General features: G+C 45.8%; 1 protein-coding gene and 1 long non-coding RNA gene across 3 annotated transcripts in view; one reads left to right on the top strand and one right to left on the bottom strand.

Moving 5' to 3' along the window:
* The window catches only part of LOC134225089 (casein kinase II subunit beta), a 38386-nt gene extending 37377 nt beyond the window's left edge, over positions 1-1009 (bottom strand). Inside the window, exons 1-2 of one of the 2 annotated variants that reach the window (XM_062704876.1) lie at positions 835-1009; positions 732-768 (exon numbers count right to left, since the gene is read on the bottom strand). The gene's annotated coding sequence lies outside the window, so the exon portion shown is untranslated. Of the gene's footprint in view, positions 1-731 lie in introns of both variants that reach the window. The other variant, XM_062704877.1, reaches the window with a different exon arrangement.
* A 3104-nt stretch (positions 1010-4113) lies between these two features.
* Positions 4114-15776, top strand: LOC134225087 (uncharacterized). The gene is made up of 3 exons (XR_009983158.1): positions 4114-4235; positions 15642-15708; positions 15767-15776. It is a non-coding gene; the product is annotated as an uncharacterized LOC134225087 (long non-coding RNA).
* The last annotated feature ends 5657 nt before the right edge of the window (positions 15777-21433 follow it).

Below are 21433 nucleotides of genomic sequence, written 5' to 3'. Positions count from 1 at the left end.
CGGGGCGATTGTTCTTAGCCGGAAGGATGCCACTATCGAGAATCACGATCGCACACTTTGTCGTCCCCGTTATAGCCGAATGCGGAAGCCAGAGAAACAAACACCATCGGCGCGGCTCGCTCGCGGAGCCCCAACCAAGCAGACGAACTTCTTTTTCACTTTTTTGACAGCCACCATCGCACACACAGTGGCATAATTCGGAGGTAAAAACACAGTCAAAACCTTTTCGAGGCTCCCCGTCGTAGCGTTTTGTTGTAATTTAAATAGGGGCTAAGGGATTTGTTGATACACTTTTAAAATATTCAAATCTTGTACGGTTAATGTTACTGTTGACTACTTCAAAATGTTGCGAAAAAACAATGAAGGATCTACGCATAATTGACAAAGTTATTCGATATTTTTGATGATTCTTAAAAACTAAACATCACTTTTGCAAGATAAACAACATTTTTGAACAAAACCAATATCAAATGGCAAGAAATAAAATTTAGCCACGTTTTCTCACTAAATACACCCATTGTGCGGCGGGCCTCACTGAAAATGGTTGATGATGGAAAATGACGACCGACTTCGTCACGACGACGACGATGTGAACTTTTCGAACGGCCTTTTCCGCCCCGGACCGAACCGATTCGTGCCGATTTCACGCCCAAAATCCGCCCCGGCCGGACCGCTACCAAGTGGGGCCCACTTTGCACCCCATCGGACACCGATTTCACACCGAAAATTACCTTTTTATTCCCTGGCTAGCCACGCTTATGATTAAATCTTGAAGAAATAAAAAATACGAAAAAATCAATCGAAACTCGAACCGTGGTTCACTTCTCACTGTACTTCCAGCACTGCCTCGGTTTGCTGTCTCTGCTCGCTGTGTGCTGGCTGTGCTGTGCGCCCGGGAGATTGCTTGCTTCTTCACACTCTTTTCTGTCTGATGTCGCCCCTTCGGTGTGGATGGCTTTGAGCTTGATGCGAGAGTGTGGTTGCAAACGCGACGACGTCTCCGAGGCAAAAGCGAGCCGTTTTTGACGTTCCGGTTGCGTCTCGTTTGACTGGCAACACTGTTCCATCAAAAAAAATTGTGACACATCCGTCAGTTGAAATGCGCAGGGTGAGAACCTTCTGTCATGAATCCGCGCAAGACACCCAATGCGGAAAAATCGGAACCGTGAGTAGGTTGTATGTCTGACGATGTTCTACGCAGGTGGGACGATCGGCCTCACGTCTTACGATTTCTCCACATAATACAGTAGCCGTTCGATAACTGCAAAATTTTTACTTTTCAGTTAACGAATGCCGTTCGATAACTGCAACGCATTCTAGACGTCAAACGGTTGTCAATCAACGTCATATGCAATAAAAGTGCATCTAAATGTGCAGCACAATGCAGCTGTCATTGAGTTTGACATCTGTTTGAAGATTAAGCGGTCCGATAACTGCAAATCTGTTGCAACTATCGAATTGCAGTTAAAAAGCATTGCAGTTATCGAACGTCTACTGTAACATAATAGCACCAACATAAATCCAGTTTTCCGCGAGCGGTAATGGCCGACAGCATGCCTACGGGTTAAAGCTGATTTCAAGACAAAATTTTCAAAACGACTTATCTGCTTTTGTAAACAAAAATTTAAATGGCGATTTGACGAATCTGATAACTCTCCCACGAAATCCAACACCATCAACAGGTAGCGGAATCCTTCGCCTATACATATTGATGGTGTTGGTTTGCGTGGAAGAGCTATCAGATTTGTCGAATCGTCGTTTGAATCTTTGTTTACAAAAGCATATAAGTCGTTTTGAAAATTTTGTCTTGATAAACAGTTCGGAAAACGTGTCCCGGGAATAGACCAGTGTATGATGACGTAGGTTGACAGTTCACAGAGCTTTTTCTCCGGGACTTAGCCTCCGGCGCAGCTTCCGATAAAATTGTTTCGTCATTTTATTCGCATGTAGATGTCCATTGCGGTTGGTTTCATGCTGAATGCAAGGAATGACACTAAAATATTCGGATCACAGCAATTTTAAACTAAAAATATGAATTTTAATTTTCCCTTCATCGATTTTTCTTCTAACACCTTGTAAACAAGCTCTGTGAACTGTCAAAATAAGTGAGGTTAAGTTAGAATTTGCATTGGTCTATTGGTCTCCCATGTAATTTAAATGGGAGCGGGATTTGCGTTTCCCGTGACAGGAGAAGAAGTCTACACGAAAAAATATTTTCCCGAAGTGTAAAATATGTTAATAATAATGTTTAAAATCCCATGTGTAGAGATGCAAATCCCGCGGGGAAACAATTCCGTTTGAATTTATTCCGCACGGGAAATGTGTAATCTATGACGGAAATTTATTATGGGAAGAATTTAGTGAGGTGGATAGTGAAAAGTGAGAAGTGTGAAGAGAAAACTGAGTAATGATAAGCGAGAAGTGAAAAATGAGAAAGTAAGCAGTGAGCAATGAGTAGTGAGAAATGAGCAGTGAGAATAAGAAGTAAGAAGTGTAAAATTAGAAGTGAGAGTTGTGTAGTGAGAATGAGGCGCGAGAAGTGAAAAGTATGAAGTGAGTTATGAAGAGTGAGAAATGAAAAGTGAAAAGTGACTAATGAGAAGTGAAAAGTGAAAAATGAGTTGTGAGAAGTGAAGAAATTAATAGTGAGAAGTGGGAATTGAGAATGAGAAGTAAGAAGAGTAAAGTGAGAAATGAGTAGTAAGAAGTGAGAAGTGAAAAGTGAGCAGTGAAAATTGAGAAATAGTGCATAGTGAGACGGCCACCTCTCTCTCTCATTCATCGTCTCTCACCCACGTTTTCTCACTTACTCTCTCTCTCTCACTCACACGCTCTGATTCATTCTCACTCACTCATTCACTCAATCAAACACACACTCATTCTCACTCACTCGCTCAATCTCACTCAATCTTTCATTCACTCACTCACATTCACTAACTCTGGCTCACTCACTTATTCACTCTCACTCAATCTCGCACATACTCATTCTCACTTACTCACGAATACTCAATCACTCACTTTCACTCAATCACTCGTTCACTCACTCACTTTCACTCACTCATTCACTCTCACTTTCTCATTTTCACTCACTCGCTCACTCATTTCCTCTTTCTCTCTCCCACTCAATCGCTCTCTCTCATTCACTCTCTCCCTTTCTCTCGCTAGATTTCCCTCTTCGCGTTATCTTTCGCTCTTGTCGCTCGTGTGTGTTTGTATAAAGAAATCCGAACCAAAACCCTGAAGTGTAAACTCAAGCACGGGTGCGGATACGCAGACTCTCAAATCCCGAAGCAATATCCTGAAGTGTAAACCTAATCACGGAAAATGTTTCGACAGTGGAGACTTATCGGCGGAAAATTTTCCCTGGCAAAACCCGGAGCAAAATCCCGTAACAAATCCCGCGGACACGTTTTCCGAACAGTAAACCAGCCTTTAGTTTCTGATTTGAAGTTTGTGGAGGTCAACTGCACCCACCGTTTCGAGCATTTAGTTAGTTGTTGTGTTTTGTTTCGAGCAGAATTCGTTAGTTGGGTCGAGGTCGTGGCCCAATCAGCGAATCATGACTGTATTGTACGTGGATTTCCTTATTGGACCCGACCGTTCGAAATAGTCGCTCCTTGAACAGTCGTTCAAATCGCCTTTTTTACCTTCACACAAAAGATATTTTAGTTACAAGATAAACATTGTCGCTGTCCGGAACATCGTTTGCTGGCGAGGATAGGGGATCTGAATGTCAATGAAGGAAAAATACATATACGATTTGACAGTTAGGTACCACACATGTTTCGGACAGCAGAATAAATGGAACCGAAGCGACCATTCTTTATCTGGTAACTAAAATATTTTTTCTTCACACCCATTTCCATAGTAAAATCTGTCAAAACTGACAAGTCTGCCACGTGCTTTTTGCTGTTTCCTTCGGACTTCTCTTTCTTTTTCCGATGTTTTAACAGACAAGGAGAAAAAACAGCGCTGCCCAACTGTTGGCGAGGCAGCTTGCTGCCAGCGCGCATCTATGCATTCAGTAAGCTTATCCACAAACACAACCGACGAAGAGCTGCTATAGGTAAGGTAAAAGTTGGCAACGTCAATTAGCGAAGTAAGGATATATAAACAAAATCGATAAGTCGCCTTAAAATCTAAAAGCTAAACTAAATTACAATTGTTTCTATTCTAAACTAAAAATAATTATTATAAAGTTGGGAAGTTCTTATTACTACAGTGGTTTATATTAGGTAAAATGTTGAATTCATTTGAAACTACTGAAATACTACATCAATTTACTTATTAGCTAGATTCCCAACATAAATTGTTTCTGAGCCTAACCCTAATTCCCATCTAACGTAAAAAGCGCACAATCACGGTAAGGGTAAACAGTTCAATTCCATCGTAAACGACTCTAATTACAATATAATTACTAGAAATCGACAGAAAGCTACGAACGACCACATAAGGGACTAAACGTAAGTCAACTAATCTAAGAACAAACTATGAATCTTATGAAAGCACTGATTGTATAACATAAACTTATATCTATTATTACACTACATAAATGAATTATGAGTAAATTATGCTATTACAATTATGTATAACGTTACCTTTGCCAGGAAAATTATAATTCAGCCGTTGAACAACACCCAGTCTCGTGTTTCATTGCGGCAATTATAGTTACGGATTTAACCCCTTCAGTCCCGTTGGTATAAAACCAACAAGTTATAATTTTCGTTTATACTTCGGATATGTCAAGTCGTGGGGCGCACGGTTCCAGTAAGGGCGTTAAAGGGCAAAATAAGGGCAAGAGCTCTAAAACAAAAGTGGTTGAGGTGGTCGATAGTGGTATAATATCAGTGGTGGTCACGGGAGCTCCTGACGAGATGGAAGGTCAAACTTTAGTCGGTAGGACTTGCAAATCTTGTGAAGGTCCGGATTCCGATGAAATGGTGCAGTGTGACAAGTGCGATAAGTGGCATCATTTTGGCTGTGTTGGTGTTACGGAGGAGGTGGCGGACCACAGTTGGAGCTGTCCAAAGTGCTTATCGGCAGAATGGGCTCAGCGAACTGGATCTACCTCCAGCAAACAACTCCAACCAGCACGTGGTGCGAAGAATGGCACGGATGTGGTAAATCAGCGAATGTCAGAGGATCCGGATAAGAAATGCGAGCAAGGTTCAGTAGCAGTTCTCGACGTAGATAAGGAGCAGGCCAGTAGTCAAAAGGAAGCGGATGGCAAGCAGTCACGTTCAGGAAGCAAAGGCCCAAAGGAAACGAATAGCAAACAGGTACAGTCAGATAGCAAAAAGGCCAACAGTCTGGAAGAATCAAGTATTTTGTCGATATCATCGTCCCGTAGATCTTCAGGAACACTACTAAAGCTACAATTACAGAAACTAGAGGAGGAAGAGAGGCTGGCAAGAGATTTCCTAGAAAGAAAGTATGCACTTTTAGAGGAAGCAGCAAGTGAGAAAAGTTCTAGGGCGAGCTCAAGCTTAAGTCGAGTGCGCGACTGGGTGCATGGCAACAAAACCAATCGGAAAGAGGGAGCTATGCTGAACCCGAATGAGGATATCTTCGATCCAGAGAGACACTCCACGAAAAATCCAGCACAATTTGAAAGTTTAAATCCCTTAGCAGCACAGCGAGAGCGGATGGTTCCACTAAGGCAGGATCAACTAACCATTGGAAGAACCTTCTCGGTGAAAGCAACGTCCAATGATGTCGGTAGGCCAACCCATTCAGCGGACATTCTGGGGCTAATCGGGAATGTGGTCCCGAATGATTTCTATCGATGCGTCACTACGCTAGTCGAAGATCAAAACATCAGGAGGAATCAGACGACCAATGTCTGCTCAGCAAGAGGCAATTGGCGGCACGTCAAGCGGTATCGAAGGACCTGCCGAGCTTTTCTGGGAACCCAGAAGAGTGGCCTCTGTTTTATTCTACCTATATCAATACCACAACCATGTGTGGGTTCACGGATGCAGAGAACGCGATCCGATTGCAAAAATGCCTAACGGGGAAGGCATACGACACCGTAAAGAGCCGCTTGATGCATCCATCAAATATTGAAGAAGTTATTGCTACACTTCGGATGCGATTTGGACAGCCTGAAGCAATTGTTCATTCGCTTATAGCGAAGATTACAGCTTTACCTCCATTACGAGAAGACAAATTGGAGACAATAGTGGATTTTGCTGTTGAAGTTCAAAATTTCTGCGCGATCATAGATGCATGCGAGCTGGAGGATCATCTATATAATGTGTCTCTTTTGCATCAACTTGTTAGTAAACTACCGCCATCTATCAAATTGGACTGGGCAAGATATCGGCAGACATTTTCTCGAGTCAACCTCACGACCTTTGGAAACTGGATAAACTCTTTAGCAGAAGCGGCTAGTACTGTGATTATACCTGGAGTCCAGAGTTCCAAGTATCCAAAGACCGAGACCAGGCCAACAAAGAAAAACACAGGATTTCTCAACGCGCACACAGCATCTAGCGAATCTAAATCGGAGCCGCCGAAGGAAACTAATAGGAAAACTCTAAATGAATGTTTGGTTTGTAAGGGAAGCTGCAAGACAATAGAAAAATGCAAGCAATTTCAGGAGTTATCTAGAGATTCGCGTTGGGCAATAATACGTGACTGCAATTTGTGCCGCCGTTGTCTTACAACGCACAGCGGACTATGCAAGGCTAAGGTATGCGGTAAAAATGGTTGCACGCGGAAGCATCATGAGCTGCTACATAACGCAAACCAAGACAAAAGAGAGGAGAACCCAGCGACTGAAGAACACAGACAAGAGCGACAGGGAACGAGTACATCACGGCACGATTGCAACACTCATCGCTCTGGCACCAGCATCTCTCTGTTCCGTTATCTTCCAGTTACTCTTAATGGAAAGAATGGAAACGTCCAAACCTTTGCATTTTTAGACGAAGGATCAAAGCTCACTCTCATGGATGAAGTTCTCGCTGACGAGTTGGGATTGGATGGAATTGAAAACCCGTTATGCCTTCGATGGACTGGTGGTACTGAGCGTTGCGAAGAAGGCTCCTGTACTACTACCGTTTCGATTGCAGGCACATACAGTGGAGCAAGAAGGTTTGAACGAAATGAAGTGCGAACAGTAAAGGAACTCCAGCTGCCAACACAGTCGCTAGATGCAGAGAACATGAAAAAACAGTTTCCTCATCTGCGTGGCTTACCCATTGAGTCATACAAATGCGCTAGTCCTCGAATTTTGATTGGCCTGAAGCACGCACATGCGAGTCTTGTTCTGCAAAGTCGAGAAGGGAAGCAAGAGCAGCCAATTTCAATCAAGACTCGATTAGGATGGACCGTATGCGGTGGAAGCGATGCAGAGAATGCGCCTAACATGGTACATTACTCTTTTCATGTAGGAATGCGCGAAGGTAGTACGGATGAAGACCTGCATCAGGCTATGAAGGAATATTTCGCTCTCGATAGCCTTGGTGTGACAAAGTCTAGTGAAGCACTATTGTCCTCCGAGGATCAGCGTAGCTGTAGATTACTGGAATCACTAACGAAATTCAACGGTGAACGGTATGAAACAGGTCTGCTCTGGCGCTATGACGACATCCGTCTACCGGACAGTCGACCAATGGCACTACGACGACATCGTTTATTGGAAAAGCGACTGCGCAAGGATCCAGACCTAGAAAAGATCATGAATCAGAAAATTAAAGAATATCTTGAAAAGGGGTACATTCGTAAACTGCCTAAGGAAGAAGACGTACGTTCCACCTCACGTTCGTGGTATCTACCCATTTTTCATTTATTTAGTTAACATCTAAACAGATAACACTGAATCAACAATTTGACGCCACAATGCACGGTTCGAGGCCGCATCTCTCCATCCTCGGATACGCCCCACGCTCGCCAAGTCGTTCTGCACCTGGTCTGCCCATCTCGCTCGCTGCGCTCCACGCCGTCTCGTACCTGCCGGATCGGAAGCGAACACCATCTTTGCAGGGTTGCTGTCCGGCATTCTTGCAACATGTCCTGCCCATCGTACCCTTCCGGCTTTAGCTACCTTCTGGATACTGGGTTCGCCGTAGAGTTGGGCGAGCTCATGGTTCATTCTTCGCCGCCACACACCGTCTTCTTGCACACCGCCAAAGATGGTCCTAAGCACCCGTCTCTCGAATACTCCGAGTGCTTGCAAGTCCTCCTCGAGCATTGTCCATGTTTCATGTCCGTAGAGGACTACCGGTCTTATTAACGTCTTGTACATGACACATTTGGTGCGGTGGCGAATCTTTTCGACCGCAGTTTCTTCTGGAGCCCGTAGTAGGCCCGACTTCCACAGATGATGCGCCTTCGTATTTCACGACTAACGTTGTTGTCAGCCGTTAGCAAGGATCCGAGGTAAACGAATTCCTCGACCACCTCGAAGGTATCCCCGTCTATCGTAACACTGCTTCCCAGGCGGGCCCTGTCGCGCTCGGTTCCGCCCACAAGCATGTACTTTGTCTTTGACGCATTCACCACCAGTCCAACTTTTGTTGCTTCACGTTTCAGGCGGGTGTACAGTTCTGCCACCTTTGCAAATGTTCGGCCGACAATGTCCATGTCATCCGCGAAGCAAATAAATTGACTGGATCTGTTGAAAATCGTACCCCGGCTGTTACACCCGGCTCTCCGCATGACACCTTCTAGCGCAATGTTGAACAACAGGCACGAAAGTCCATCACCTTGTCTTAGTCCCCGGCGCGATTCGAACGAACTGGAGTGTTCGCCCGAAATCTTCACACAGTTTTGCACACCATCCACCGTTGCTTTGATCAGTCTGGTAAGCTTCGCAGGGAAGCTGTTCTCGTCCATAATTTTCCATAGCTCTACGCGGTCTATACTGTCGTATGCCGCCTTGAAATCAACGAACAGATGGTGCGTTGGGACCTGGTATTCACGGCATTTTTGAAGGATTTGCCGTACAGTAAAGATCTGGTCCGTTGTCGAGCGGCCGTCAACGAAACCGGCTTGATATCTTCCCACGAACTCCTTCACTAATGGTGACAGACGACGGAAGATGATCTGGGATATCACTTTGTAGGCGGCATTAAGGATGGTGATCGCTCGAAAGTTCTCACACTCCAGTTTGTCGCCTTTCTTGTAGATGGGGCATATAACCCCTTCCTTCCACTCCTCCGGTAGCTGTTCGGTTTCCCAGATTCTGACTATCAGTATGTGCAGGCAAGTGGCCAGCTTTTCCGGGCCCATCTTGATGAGCTCAGCTCCGATACCATCCTTACCAGCTGCTTTATTGGTCTTTAGCTGTTGAATGGCATCCTTAACTTCCCTCAAGGTGGGGGCTGGTTGGCTTCCATCGTCCGCTGAACTGACGTAGTCATCTCCTCCGCTGCCTTGACTTTCACTGCCTGTACTCTCAGCGCCATTCAGATGTTCCTCGTAGTGCTGCTTCCACCTTTCGATCACCACACGTTCGTCCGTCAAGATGCTCCCATCCTTATCCCGACACATTTCGGCTCGCGGCACGAAGCCTTTGCGGGATGCGTTGAGCTTCTGATAGAACTTGCGTGTATCTTGAGAACGGCACAGCTGTTCCATCTCCTCGCACTCCGCTTCTTCCAGGCGGCGTTTCTTCTCCTGAAAAAGGCGGGTCTGTTGTCTCCGCTTCCGTCTATAACGTTCCACGTTCTGCCGGGTACCTTGCTGCAGCGCGACCGCCCGCGCTGCGTCCTTCTCCTCCAGAATCTGTCTGCACTCTTCGTCGAACCAATCGTTCCGTCGACTTCGACCCATATACCCGACGTTGTTCTCCGCTGCGTCGTTAATGGCTGCTTTAACTGTACTCCAGCAGTCCTCAAGAGGGGCCCCATCGAGCTCACCCTCTTCCGGCAACGCTGCCTCGAGATACTGCGCGTATGCAGTGGCGACATCAGGTTGCTTCAGTCGCTCTAGGTCGTACCGCGGCGGTCGTCGGTACCGAACATTGTTGATGACGGATAGTTTTGGGCGCAGTTTAACCATCACCAGATAGTGGTCCGAGTCGATGTTAGCGCCACGATATGTCCTGACGTCGATAATGTCGGAGAAGTGCCGTCCATCAATCAGAACGTGGTCGATTTGTGATTCTGTCTGCAGTGGTGATCTCCAGGTGTACCGATACGGGAGGCTGTGTTGGAAGTAGGTGCTACGAATGGCCATATTCTTGGAGGCGGCGAAATCAATTAGTCGTAGGCCGTTTTCGTTCGTCAGCCGGTGAGCGCTGAACTTTCCAATAGTCGGTCTAAACTCCTCCTCTTGGCCAACCTGAGCGTTCAAATCTCCTATGATGATTTTGACGTCGTGGCTTGGGCAGCTGTCGTACTCACGTTCCAGCTGCGCGTAGAATGCGTCCTTATCATCATCAGTGCTTCCGGAGTGTGGGCTATGGACGTTGATTATGCTGAAGTTGAAGAACCGGCCTTTGATCCTCAACCTGCACATTCTTTCATTGATCGGCCACCACCCGATCACGCGCCTTTGCATATCGCCCATCACTATGAAAGCTGTTCCCAGCTCGTGTGTGTTGCCGCAGCTCTGGTAGATGGTATGATTACCTCTAAACGTTCGCACCATTGATCCCTTCCAACAAACCTCCTGCAGCGCTACGATGCCGAATCCACGGTCCTTGAGCACATCGGCGAGTATGCGTGTGCTCCCGATGAAGTTGAGAGATTTGCAGTTCCACGAACCGAGTTTCCAATCGCTAGTCCCTTTTCGTCGCAGTGGTCTTCGCCGATGGTTCCGGTCCGTACTCTCTTGTTGATTGTTCGTTGCTTATGATTTTTTAAAGGCTGGCTTGCAGGGCCTGACACCAAACCCCTAAATTTCCGGAGGACCATTCCTCCTTATTTCCGGTGGACCATGGTGCACAGTTTCACTTTAGAGTCCCTCGCTGGCACTCGGACGATGATCAGCCGCCCCTAACATGGAGAACAGACGCTGTTGTGAGCCGATCCTGACATGGAGAACAGACGCTCAATAAGATTTGCACCTCCGAAGAGGAGCAAACCCCCTTCCCTGTCAGCATACGACCATAGTTCCCACCGGGGTTGGTTACCCGATCTTCCCTAAGGTTGCTCGTATCCCGGCCAGCACCGCGGGGAGGTAGGGATAGGAGTTGCTGGGTAAGAGGCTAAGGACCGCGAGATGGGGTCTATTTTATTCCTTCAGGTACGCGAAGTACCAATGGTACGCTTTACCCAGCATTTGCCGTGCCTACCCATATTCCCAGTGATTAATCCGAACAAGCCGGGAAAAGTGCGAATGGTTTGGGATGCCGCAGCTACAATTTTTGGAGTCTCGCTGAATTCCGCTCTTCTAAAAGGTCCCGATCAGCTGTGCTCGCTGTTTGCCATTCTACTCCAGTTCCGTGAGCATTGCATTGGACTAACCGGCGACATACGTGAGATGTATCACCAGGTTGTAATTCTGGATCAGGACTGCCCATGTCAACGATTCTTCGTTGCCGTTTTCGAAATGCGCGTAATGACTTTCGGAGCGTGTTGCTCGCCCAGCAGCGCCCAATTCGTCAAAAATATAAATGCGGAACGGTTCACAGAAAAGTATCCAAAAGCGGATGACACCATCATCAAACGTCACTATGTGGATGACATGTTAGTGAGCGTAGAGACGGAAGAGGAAGCTATTCTTTTAGCGCATCAAGTAAAATACGTACACTCTCATGGCGGGTTTGAAATCCGTAACTGGATAAGCAACTCCCCGGCAGTACTGAAATCACTCGGAGAAATTGACACGAAGACGAAGAATCTAGACGTTTCAGCTGAACTAGCTACGGAGAAAGTATTGGGACTATGGTGGTGCACTCAAAAAGACACGTTTACGTTCAAAATAGGATGGACCCGTTATGACGAAGCGCTGTTGACTGGAAGACGACGACCCTCGAAGCGCGAAGTGTTGAAAGTGCTCATGACAATTTTTGACCCCTCGGTATGATTGCTCACTTCCTTATCTTTTTGAAGGTTTTATTGCAAGAAATTTGGCGATCTGGTATTCAATGGGATGAAGAAATCAATGACGTTCTATTTTTCAAATGGCAAACTTGGCTACAAGTGCTACCAGAAGTCGAAAGCGTTCAAATACCTCGATGCTACAATGCTCAAAAATCTCCAAACAGTGACGTAGAACTGCACACATTCGTTGACGCTAGTGAGAACGCATTTGCTGCCGTGTCATATCTTCGTTTCAATGATAGTGATGCAGTTGAATGTGTAATTGTTGCGGCAAAAACACGAGTAGCTCCACTGAAATTCCAGTCTCTACCTAGGCTTGAGCTACAAGCTGCAGTTCTAGGAGCACGATTGGCGCAGACCATACTGGAATCCCTATCCTTTGGAGTAGCACGCCGTTGCTTTTGGAGTGATTCCCGAGACGTATTGTGTTGGATCAATTCGGATCACCGTCGCTTTACATAATTTGTAGTCCACCGTGTTAGTGAACTACTCGATACCACGGAGGCAAGGGAGTGGCGCTGGGTGCCAACGAAAGACAACGTCGCAGATGATGCCACCAAATGGCAGGGACGACCTGATCTGACCGTTGGTAGTACATAGATGGTTTACTGGACCTAGATTTTTAAGGCAGCCCGAAGCGGAGTGGCCGCAACAAACTCAAGTCCACAAAGCAACACGAGAGGAGCTGCGTACCCATCTGGTTGCCCATATCTCACCGGTATCACCAGCAATTCCTATCACAGACTACTCTAACTGGAGACGACTAATCAAAGTAATCGGCTTCATACTTCGTTTTCCGGACAACTGTCGACGCCGGATTCAGGGTCAAGCTATCACCAATGGTCCATTACGTACAGAGGAATTACGCGCAGCCGAAAATAGTATCTTTCGGTTAGTTCAACGAGAGTCCTACGCTGCGGAAATTTCTATCCTAACCCAAGGCAAGCAGATCCCACAAAACAGTCAACTTTACAAATCAACCCCGTTTCTGGACGACGACGGAGTACTGCGGATGCGAGGCCGGACTTCCGGCTGTGCGTTCATAAGCGAAGAAGCAAAAAATCCAATAATCCTACCCCGTGATCATCATGTTACCACTTTAATCATAGCCTATTATCATGCCAAATACCACCACCTTAATCAAGAAACTGTTCTTCTTCTTCTTCTTCTTCTTATTGGTATTACATCCCCACACTGGGACAGAGCCGCCTCGCAGCTTAGTGTTCATTAAGCACTTCCAAAGTTATTAACTGCGAGGTTTCTAAGCCAGGTTACCATTTTTGCATTCGTATATCATGAGGCTAACACGATGATACTTTTATGCCCAGGGAAGTCGAGACAATTTCCAATCCGAAAATTGCCTAGACCGGCACCGGGAATCGAACCCAGCCACCCTCAGCATGGTCTTGCTTTGTAGCCGCGCGTCTTACCGCACGGCTAAGGAGGGCCTGTAGAAAGAAGAAACTGTAGTAAACGAATTACGCCAGAAATATGTAATCTCACGAATCCGTGTATGCTGTGCCAAGGTGAGAAAAAATTGTCAACGTTGCAAAAACGATCGAGCTACACCCCTTCCGCCAATAATGGCAGACCTGCCGCAAAGTTAGCGGTGTATAGTCGACCTTTCACTCACGTAGGGATTGACTATTTCGGACCAATGGAAGTAGCCATAGGAAGAAAAGTTGAGAAACGATGGGGAATGCTAGCGACGTGCATGACAACTCGAGCGGTTCACATCGAAATACCAACACACAATCCTGCGTAATGGTGATACGCAACATGATAGCTCGACGTGGTGTACCGCGCCACATATATTGCGACCGCGGAACAAATTTTATTGGGACAAGCAAAGAATTAAAGTCTGCTATGGAAGAACTCAACGAAGATGTTATTTTAAACGAATTTACTAGCTCTGAGACCACTTGGTCTTTTAATCCGCCGTTAGCCCCACATATGGGCGGGAGCTGGGAGCGTCTGATTCGTAGCATAAAAAATTGTTTGAGATCACTGAATCTTCCGCATAGGCCGTCCGATGAAGTATTGCGAAATGCGTTGATCGAAATCCAGAACACGATAAACTCAAGACCGCTTACACACATTCCTATTGAAGATGAGTCAGCTCCAGTTCTAACCCCCAACCACATCCTTCTTGGGAGTTCTAATGGAGTTAAACCGCTTACGGCACTCAACGATACTAGCACCATCGTGCGGCAATGCTGGCGTTCTTCCCAAATTATTGCCAACCAATTTTGGAGACGCTGGATATTGCAGTATTTACCAGAAATAACAAGGAGAACGAAGTGGTATTCCCACACAGCGCGACCAGTGAAAGTCGGTGACATAGTTGTTATCGTGGATCAAACACTTCCTCGCAATTGCTGGCCAAAGGGTCGGATAATAGCAGTTCGTCCAAGTAAAGATGGAGAAGTAAGATCAGCAACAGTTCGTACGATTGCTGGTATATACGAAAGGCCGGTGGTCAAGCTAGCAGTACTGGACGTCGAGCGCGAAGTGGAGTAGCAGTCTGAGGAGTCAGCATACCTGGGGGCAGTGTTGGCGAGGCAGCTTGCTGCCAGCGCGCATCTATGCATTCAGTAAGCTTATCCACAAACACAACCGACGAAGAGCTGCTATAGGTAAGGTAAAAGTTGGCAACGTCAATTAGCGAAGTAAGGATACATAAACAAAATCGAGAAGTCGCCTTAAAATCTAAAAGCTAAACTAAATTACAATTGTTTCTATTCTAAACTAAAAATAATTCAGTACATTCAAAGTTAATTGCCTATATGCCGGGTATTAAGCCACCCGGAGTGGAAATTAATTACTATGTCTGAAACTTGATTATGCATATGTACAACATGTGATAGATTTAGTTCGGGAAAGGTATTGGAGGGTAACCGCCCCTTCGGTGGGGTTTGATCCCACGACCCCAGTTCGCATGACAGGTGCTTTCCCTACTAAGCTACGAAGGACCTCCGTCGTCCACCGCAGCACATGTTGTACATATGCATAATCAAGTTTCAGACATAGTAATTAATTTCCATTCCGGGTGGCTTAATACCCGGCATATAGGCAATTAACTTTGAATGTACTGATCTCGAGTGGCGATCTCTCTTCGCTTGTGTGGTCGTGTTGGGATCTGACGACCAAACTGGCACAACCTCACACAACCCTACTTCATTGAGCGCCGTTGCTGATGAAGCAAGTGTGTAGGAGCCGGACAATACTAAATACTCATCCTACTTGGTTGACATGATGTGTACAAAATACATTTGAGAGAGTTAGTTCTGAAAATGTATTGCGAGAGATCGGCTGGTACCTGGTGCTGGGAATTTGGTTTCATCAGTACCCGCTAAGCTGCGGTGGACGACGGAGGTCCTTCGTAGCTTAGTAGGGAAAGCACCTGTCATGCGAACTGGGGTCGTGGGATCAAACCCCACCGAAGGGGCGGTTACCCTCCAATACCTTTTCCGAACTAAATCTATCACATGTTGTACATATGCATAATCAAGTTTCAGACATAGTAATTAAAAATAATTATTATAAAGTTGGGAAGTTCTTATTACTACAGTGGTTTATATTAGGTAAAAATGTTGAATTCATTTGAAACTACTGAAATACTACATCAATTTACTTATTAGCTAGATTCCCAACATAAATTGTTTCGAGCCTAACCCTAATTCCCATCTAACGTAAAAAGCGCACAATCACGGTAAGGGTAAACAGTTCAATTCCATCGTAAACGACTCTAATTACAATATAATTACTAGAAATCGACAGAAAGCTACGAACGACCACATAAGGGACTAAACGTAAGTCAACTAATCTAAGAACAAACTATGAATCTTATGAAAGCACTGATTGTATAACATAAACTTATATCTATTATTACACTACATAAATGAATTTTGAGTAAATTATGCTATTACAATTATGTATAACGTTACCTTTGCCAGGAAAATTATAATTCAGCCGTTGAACAACACCCAGTCTCGTGTTTCATTGCGGCAATTATAGTTACGGATTTAACCCCTTCAGTCCCGTTGGTATAAAACCAACACCAACATTTATTGAGTTTGACAAACCTTGCTGCAAAAGATAACGTTTGAAATGGGCAAGTGAACCGACCTTCGAATCCATTGGTGAAGTAAATCCACAATACGTGGATTTCCCTATTGGACCCGACTTCACACCCGTCTTCATAGTAAAATCTGTCAAAACTGACAAGTCTGCCACGTGCTTTTTGCTGTTTCCCTCGGACTTTCTCTTTCTTTTTTCGATGTTTTGACATCTGTTTTGATAGACAAGGAGCAAAAAACAAGGTAATCTACCAAAAATTTATTGAGTTTGGCAAACCTTGCTGGAAAAGAGAACGTTTGAAATAGGCAAGTGAACCGACCTTCAAATCCATTGGTCAAGTCCCGTATAAAATGGTGCTTGACATCTATATGCTTACTTCGTTTGGTTTCCAAATTAGTGGCCATTCCAATTGGCGCTTTGATGTTGCATGAAGAAGAAGAAGCAGAAAGATGATAATCGAAAAAATCTCCACGGGAAAGCATACGAAGTTTTTAAAACTCTTCTCAAAAATTCTAAAAGCAATTTAATTAAAAACGATAAGCAGTACGGGTTTCTGGTTTGTATTCAATGCCCTTCACTAGATCATTGCGTATCATCACTTCCATGCCTTGTTGGCTCAGGTGTCCTAATCTCCGATGCCACAAATTGTTCGAACTTGATGCGCAGACGTTCGCAGAAGGTTTCGTCAAATCTTCTTCAAGTTCGTACAGTCCACCTTTCATCTTCGCGATTGCTATCACTTGTCCTTCTTTCTTGAGCACTGCTACTGGACCGGAAAACATCACGTCCACACCTGCATTAGCAAGCTTCTTGACCGACATAAGATTGTCTCGTAGCTCCGTGACCAAAAGTACGTCTTCCATGCGAGTGTTTGAAATAAAGAGATTACTGCATCTGCTTCATCGATCTTTGCACCTGCCGTCTTCAACTGCCTGATGAGATCTTCGAAAACTAATAAATGGGCTCGCATGGATTTCCCTTCTTCTAGCTTCAATCGATTGAACTGCTTCCGGAGTAAATTCTGAGTGCCAATAGACTTTTTCGCGAATGTATTTTCAAGCGCCTTCCACATCTCTTTTGCTGAGGTCTTCTCGCGTACAACTTCCAGTATTTCGTTTGCCAAGAAACTTACAATATGGGCCTTAGCTTTTCTATCCGCTTCGTCAAACTTCGCCTTTTCAGCATCAGTCACCAAAGAGTTTTCTGTTACAGTGTTCAACACGCCGGCTGAATCCAGGAACATCTTCACTCTGTAGCTCCAGTTCTGGAATCCTGGTCCACCATCGAACTGTGGTATTCCGTGTGTCGACTCTCGCATAATGGTGCCCATAGCCTATTAATAGTCAACGGCTCTAATAACGAAGGCAGTTTAACGAGTGAACAAAAGTAACAGCTTTATTGAAATACGTCTTTACGACTCGACACTTACGACACTTTATTGCCTCTTGCCTGCCTTTTTTCTGCGGAGTATTCGTTTATCTTCTGCCCTTGCTACACTACAGAGAGCGGTACTCTCTGTCACTCCTCATCAAACCAACCATTTCATTGGCGTCGCTGTGTAGTGCATAACACTTTCTGAACTGTTGTATTCACAGCTTCGTGGATATTTTCTTACAATGTGTTGTCGTCCCCAGATCAGGTGGCATCTCCTATCCACTTGTCCAGCTTCTGGTGGTACTGTTCAGCAACTGCTTCAACTGACAAGCATTGGATATTGAAACGCATCGTTCTGTTGTTTCGTGAATTCATGGCGCCGGTCGCGCCCGTAGCAATGACAGGGCGAATGAAACTTTCTACTCCGATCTGTGCCGATAACAATCTTCACATCGTGTGTTGGGCACTCTCCGTAGGTCATCAGGATTATCGTTCGTTGGACCATATATGCTGATCAGGCTTTAGTTGAAGAACTTGCCCTTCATTCTCAATGCGCAAATGCGGTCGCTTATCGGCTTCCACCGGATAACACGCTTCATCTGCTTCCCGATTACCATAAAGCCAAGTCCTCGTTCTGGTCTGTCACCGCCACTATAGAAGATGTGATATTTGAATGAAGTATTAGCTATAGGATTCACCTCCCGGAATTCACGTTCTCCAGTTCTGGGGTCACCTCCTGCCGCTCACGAGCCAGGAGCCCAACACGTGCGGGTTCATTCAAAGTTCTCACGTTCCAAGATAGAACTTTCCAATCGTTGTCCTTTTTTCGTTTCTGGGTCTGTTGCCGTTTAATCAATCCGTTTGGTCTACTTTTTCCTTTCTTGGTAACTGTATAATCTTCGGCAAACTACCTCACCAGGGTACGCTACCTACATCGCGTTGAAGGGACTGCCTTCTCGATGCTCACACGATGTAACATGGTGTGCACAGTTTTGCTTGGAGTCCCTCGCTGGCACTCGGACAATGATCAGCCGCCCATAACATGGGGAACAGACGCTATTGTAAGCAGCTTCCAACATGGAGAACAGACGCTCGATCAGATTTGCACCTCCGTAAAGGAGCAAATCCCCCCTTCCCTGTCAGCAAATCCCAGGCGGAACATGTTTAGGGGATTTAGAGTGGGGGAAAATGATGACCTAGGTCTTCGCCGCGTTGATACAGATCTTCCAGCTGGTGAGATATTCTGTCAGGGCATCCAGGCTTCGTTGGAGTTTTGCCACTAGCGCTCTGATCACTCTACCGTTGTAGACGATGGAGGTGTCATATGCGAACAGAGGCAGAATGCCGCCTTCTAGAGGCTCTGGCATGTCGGAGGTGAACAGATTGAAAAGCAGGGGCTCGAGGATACTGCCCTGGGGGACGCCTGCAACAATGTTGTGCGCATTGGAACTCGCTCCGCTGATTGAGACCCGGAATGTCCTTGCCGACAGGTAATTGTTAATGATTTTCACCAGGTAGCTGGGAAGATTGTAGCGTTGTAGTTTTTACACCAGGCCATCATGCCATACATTGTCAAATGCCTTCTCGACATCGAGTAAGGCCATGGCGGATGTTTTTGAGACAAACTTGTTCCGTCTGAGGACGTTGGTAACTCGAGTCAGTTGATGTACAGTTGACTGACCGCGTCGGAAGCCAAACTGTTCCTCGAGCAAGATGTTGAGATTTTCGGCAGACTCAAGTAACCGGTGATGAATAGCTTTTTCGAATAGCTTGGATAATCCTGAGAGAAGGCTGATGGGACGATAACTTTTGGGGGAGGAAGGATCCTTCTGAATAGCTTTTTCGAATAGCTTGGATAATCCTGAGAGAAGGCTGATGGGACGATAACTTTTGGGGGAGGAAGGATCCTTCCCAGGCTTCCGGGTGGGGATGACTTTCACTGACTTCCAGGCCGATGGGAAGTAGCTGAGCCGGAGACACTGATTAAAGATCAGCGAGAGGTGCTCAAAGAACGGAGCACTCATGTGTTTGAGCTCGAGATTCAGGATGCTGTCAAAGTCTGGGGCCTTCATGTTCTTCGATGATTTGATATAGGCCGTCAATTCGCCAGCTGAGATTCCTAACTCCTCCGAAACGTCGTTGGGAATCAAATGGATGTTGTTAGCATGCTCGTTGACGGCTGCTTCGTGTGGACTGACGATGTTCTGCCCAAGATTGTGTGAGCTGACGAAGTGACGACCTATTTCAGCGACCTTCTCTGCAGGAGTTATCAAGCTATCCTTAGAGCCATTATTGTCTAGTGGGATCAAAGGTGGAATGGGTCGAGGCTTGGATTTTCGTATTTTGGTCATTTTTCAGAACGGCTTAGCATAATCTGGGAGAGTGCGGATCTTATTCGAGAAGTCGTTATTTTTGAGGTCCACCATTCTGTCTTTTATAATTTTTGTGATTCGATTGCAGCGTGCCTCAAGCTCAGGCATTCCAGTACGCTGGAACTGCCTGCGAGTTACATTCCGCAATCGAATCAAATCTTTGGTGAGTGTATCGATGTTTAAGGAGTTGCTTACCTGCCGAGCCGTCGGGACATGCTGCTCTCTCGACATGCTGCGGTCGATACTTTCTGGCGTCTCCGGACGCACCTCGTAATCGACGGAGTTGTCGACGCACTGCTGGAACCGCTGCCAGTTCACTCGATGATAGTTTCGCCGTAACTGCTGGTGTCGATTGACCGAGGAGACCACTTCCGCCACCACCGGATAGTGATCCGAGCTGAGCTCCTGGGGTGGTCTTCATCATTCATAGACGTAGTCATCACCTCCGCTGCCTTGGCCCTCTCTAGCTGTACTCTCAGTGCAATTGGTGTTCCTTAAAATGCTGCTTTCATCTTTCGATCACCTCATGCTCTTCTGCCAAGATGCTCCCATACTTATCCCTTAACATTTCGGCTCGCGAAACGTATCCTTTGCGCGATACGTTAAGCTTATGAAAGCACTTGTGTGTTTCTTGAGAACGGCACGGCTACTTTGCCTCCTTGCACTTCCTTCCTGTGCGTGACATTTCTTCTTCTGAAAGAGGCGAGTCTGCTGTCGGGTGGTGATTTATTCCTTTCTTTATTTGCTAGACACTCTATGTTACTTAATCGATACTGTGCCGAGATCTACTGTGGTATACAGCTGTATAGAATCCACACAGAATCTATTTTTAGATTTCCATTACTCACTATTCACTACAACAGTCAGAGCGAGTCCATCTCATCGTGAGTCCATTGTGTCCGTTTGTCCATGTTGTGCATGTCCATGATCGTTGGATTATTCGGTTGCCATTTATCCGCGTTGAAGGAAGCCACCGAGAAGAACAAGTTGTCAGTCGTCATCAGGCAGTCATGATGGTGAGGCGCGTTCCCCAAAACGCCACCGTATGGGCATTAGGCTGCGTATCCGGCGAGGGTTTAGTTGAGGGGCTGGGAATCGAACTAATGACCATCCGCTTGTAAGGCGAAGGTGTAGCCAACTACGGGTGATGATCAGCCGCTCCTAACGTGGGGAATAGAGGCTGTTGTGAGCCGTACCTTCTTGATAAACAGGCGCTCATCGTGTCAAATCTATTCGTCAATCTTGGGCAATGTTCCACTGGTTTCCCCGAACGTTTATGGTCCCCAGATCTGACTCCACCTCGTGCAGCCAGCGTTCTCTAATCGGTTCTCTGTTGAAAATTGTTTTTGCTATTTTTTATGACGTTCACGTAAATTCACGTAACTAACCAGCCCACTAAAGTCTGTCATATTGAATAAATCATAACATTTTCTTCTTTCAATGCTTCATTCAGCTGGTTAATCATGCGTCTGCGTCACACTATTCTTCAGTATCTTTGGTACAAGGGAAGCCTTTTCTTAACACTAATCTACCAGACGAACGGGGATGTAATGCCAACAAAAAAGAGATAAAACATGAAAAGTGATATCTTGTAACTAAACAAATCGTCAC

This window comes from Armigeres subalbatus, chromosome 3, assembly GCF_024139115.2.
Source record: "Armigeres subalbatus isolate Guangzhou_Male chromosome 3, GZ_Asu_2, whole genome shotgun sequence".
NCBI lineage: Eukaryota > Metazoa > Arthropoda > Insecta > Diptera > Culicidae > Armigeres > Armigeres subalbatus.
This window is presented reverse-complemented; position numbering and strand designations above follow the sequence as displayed.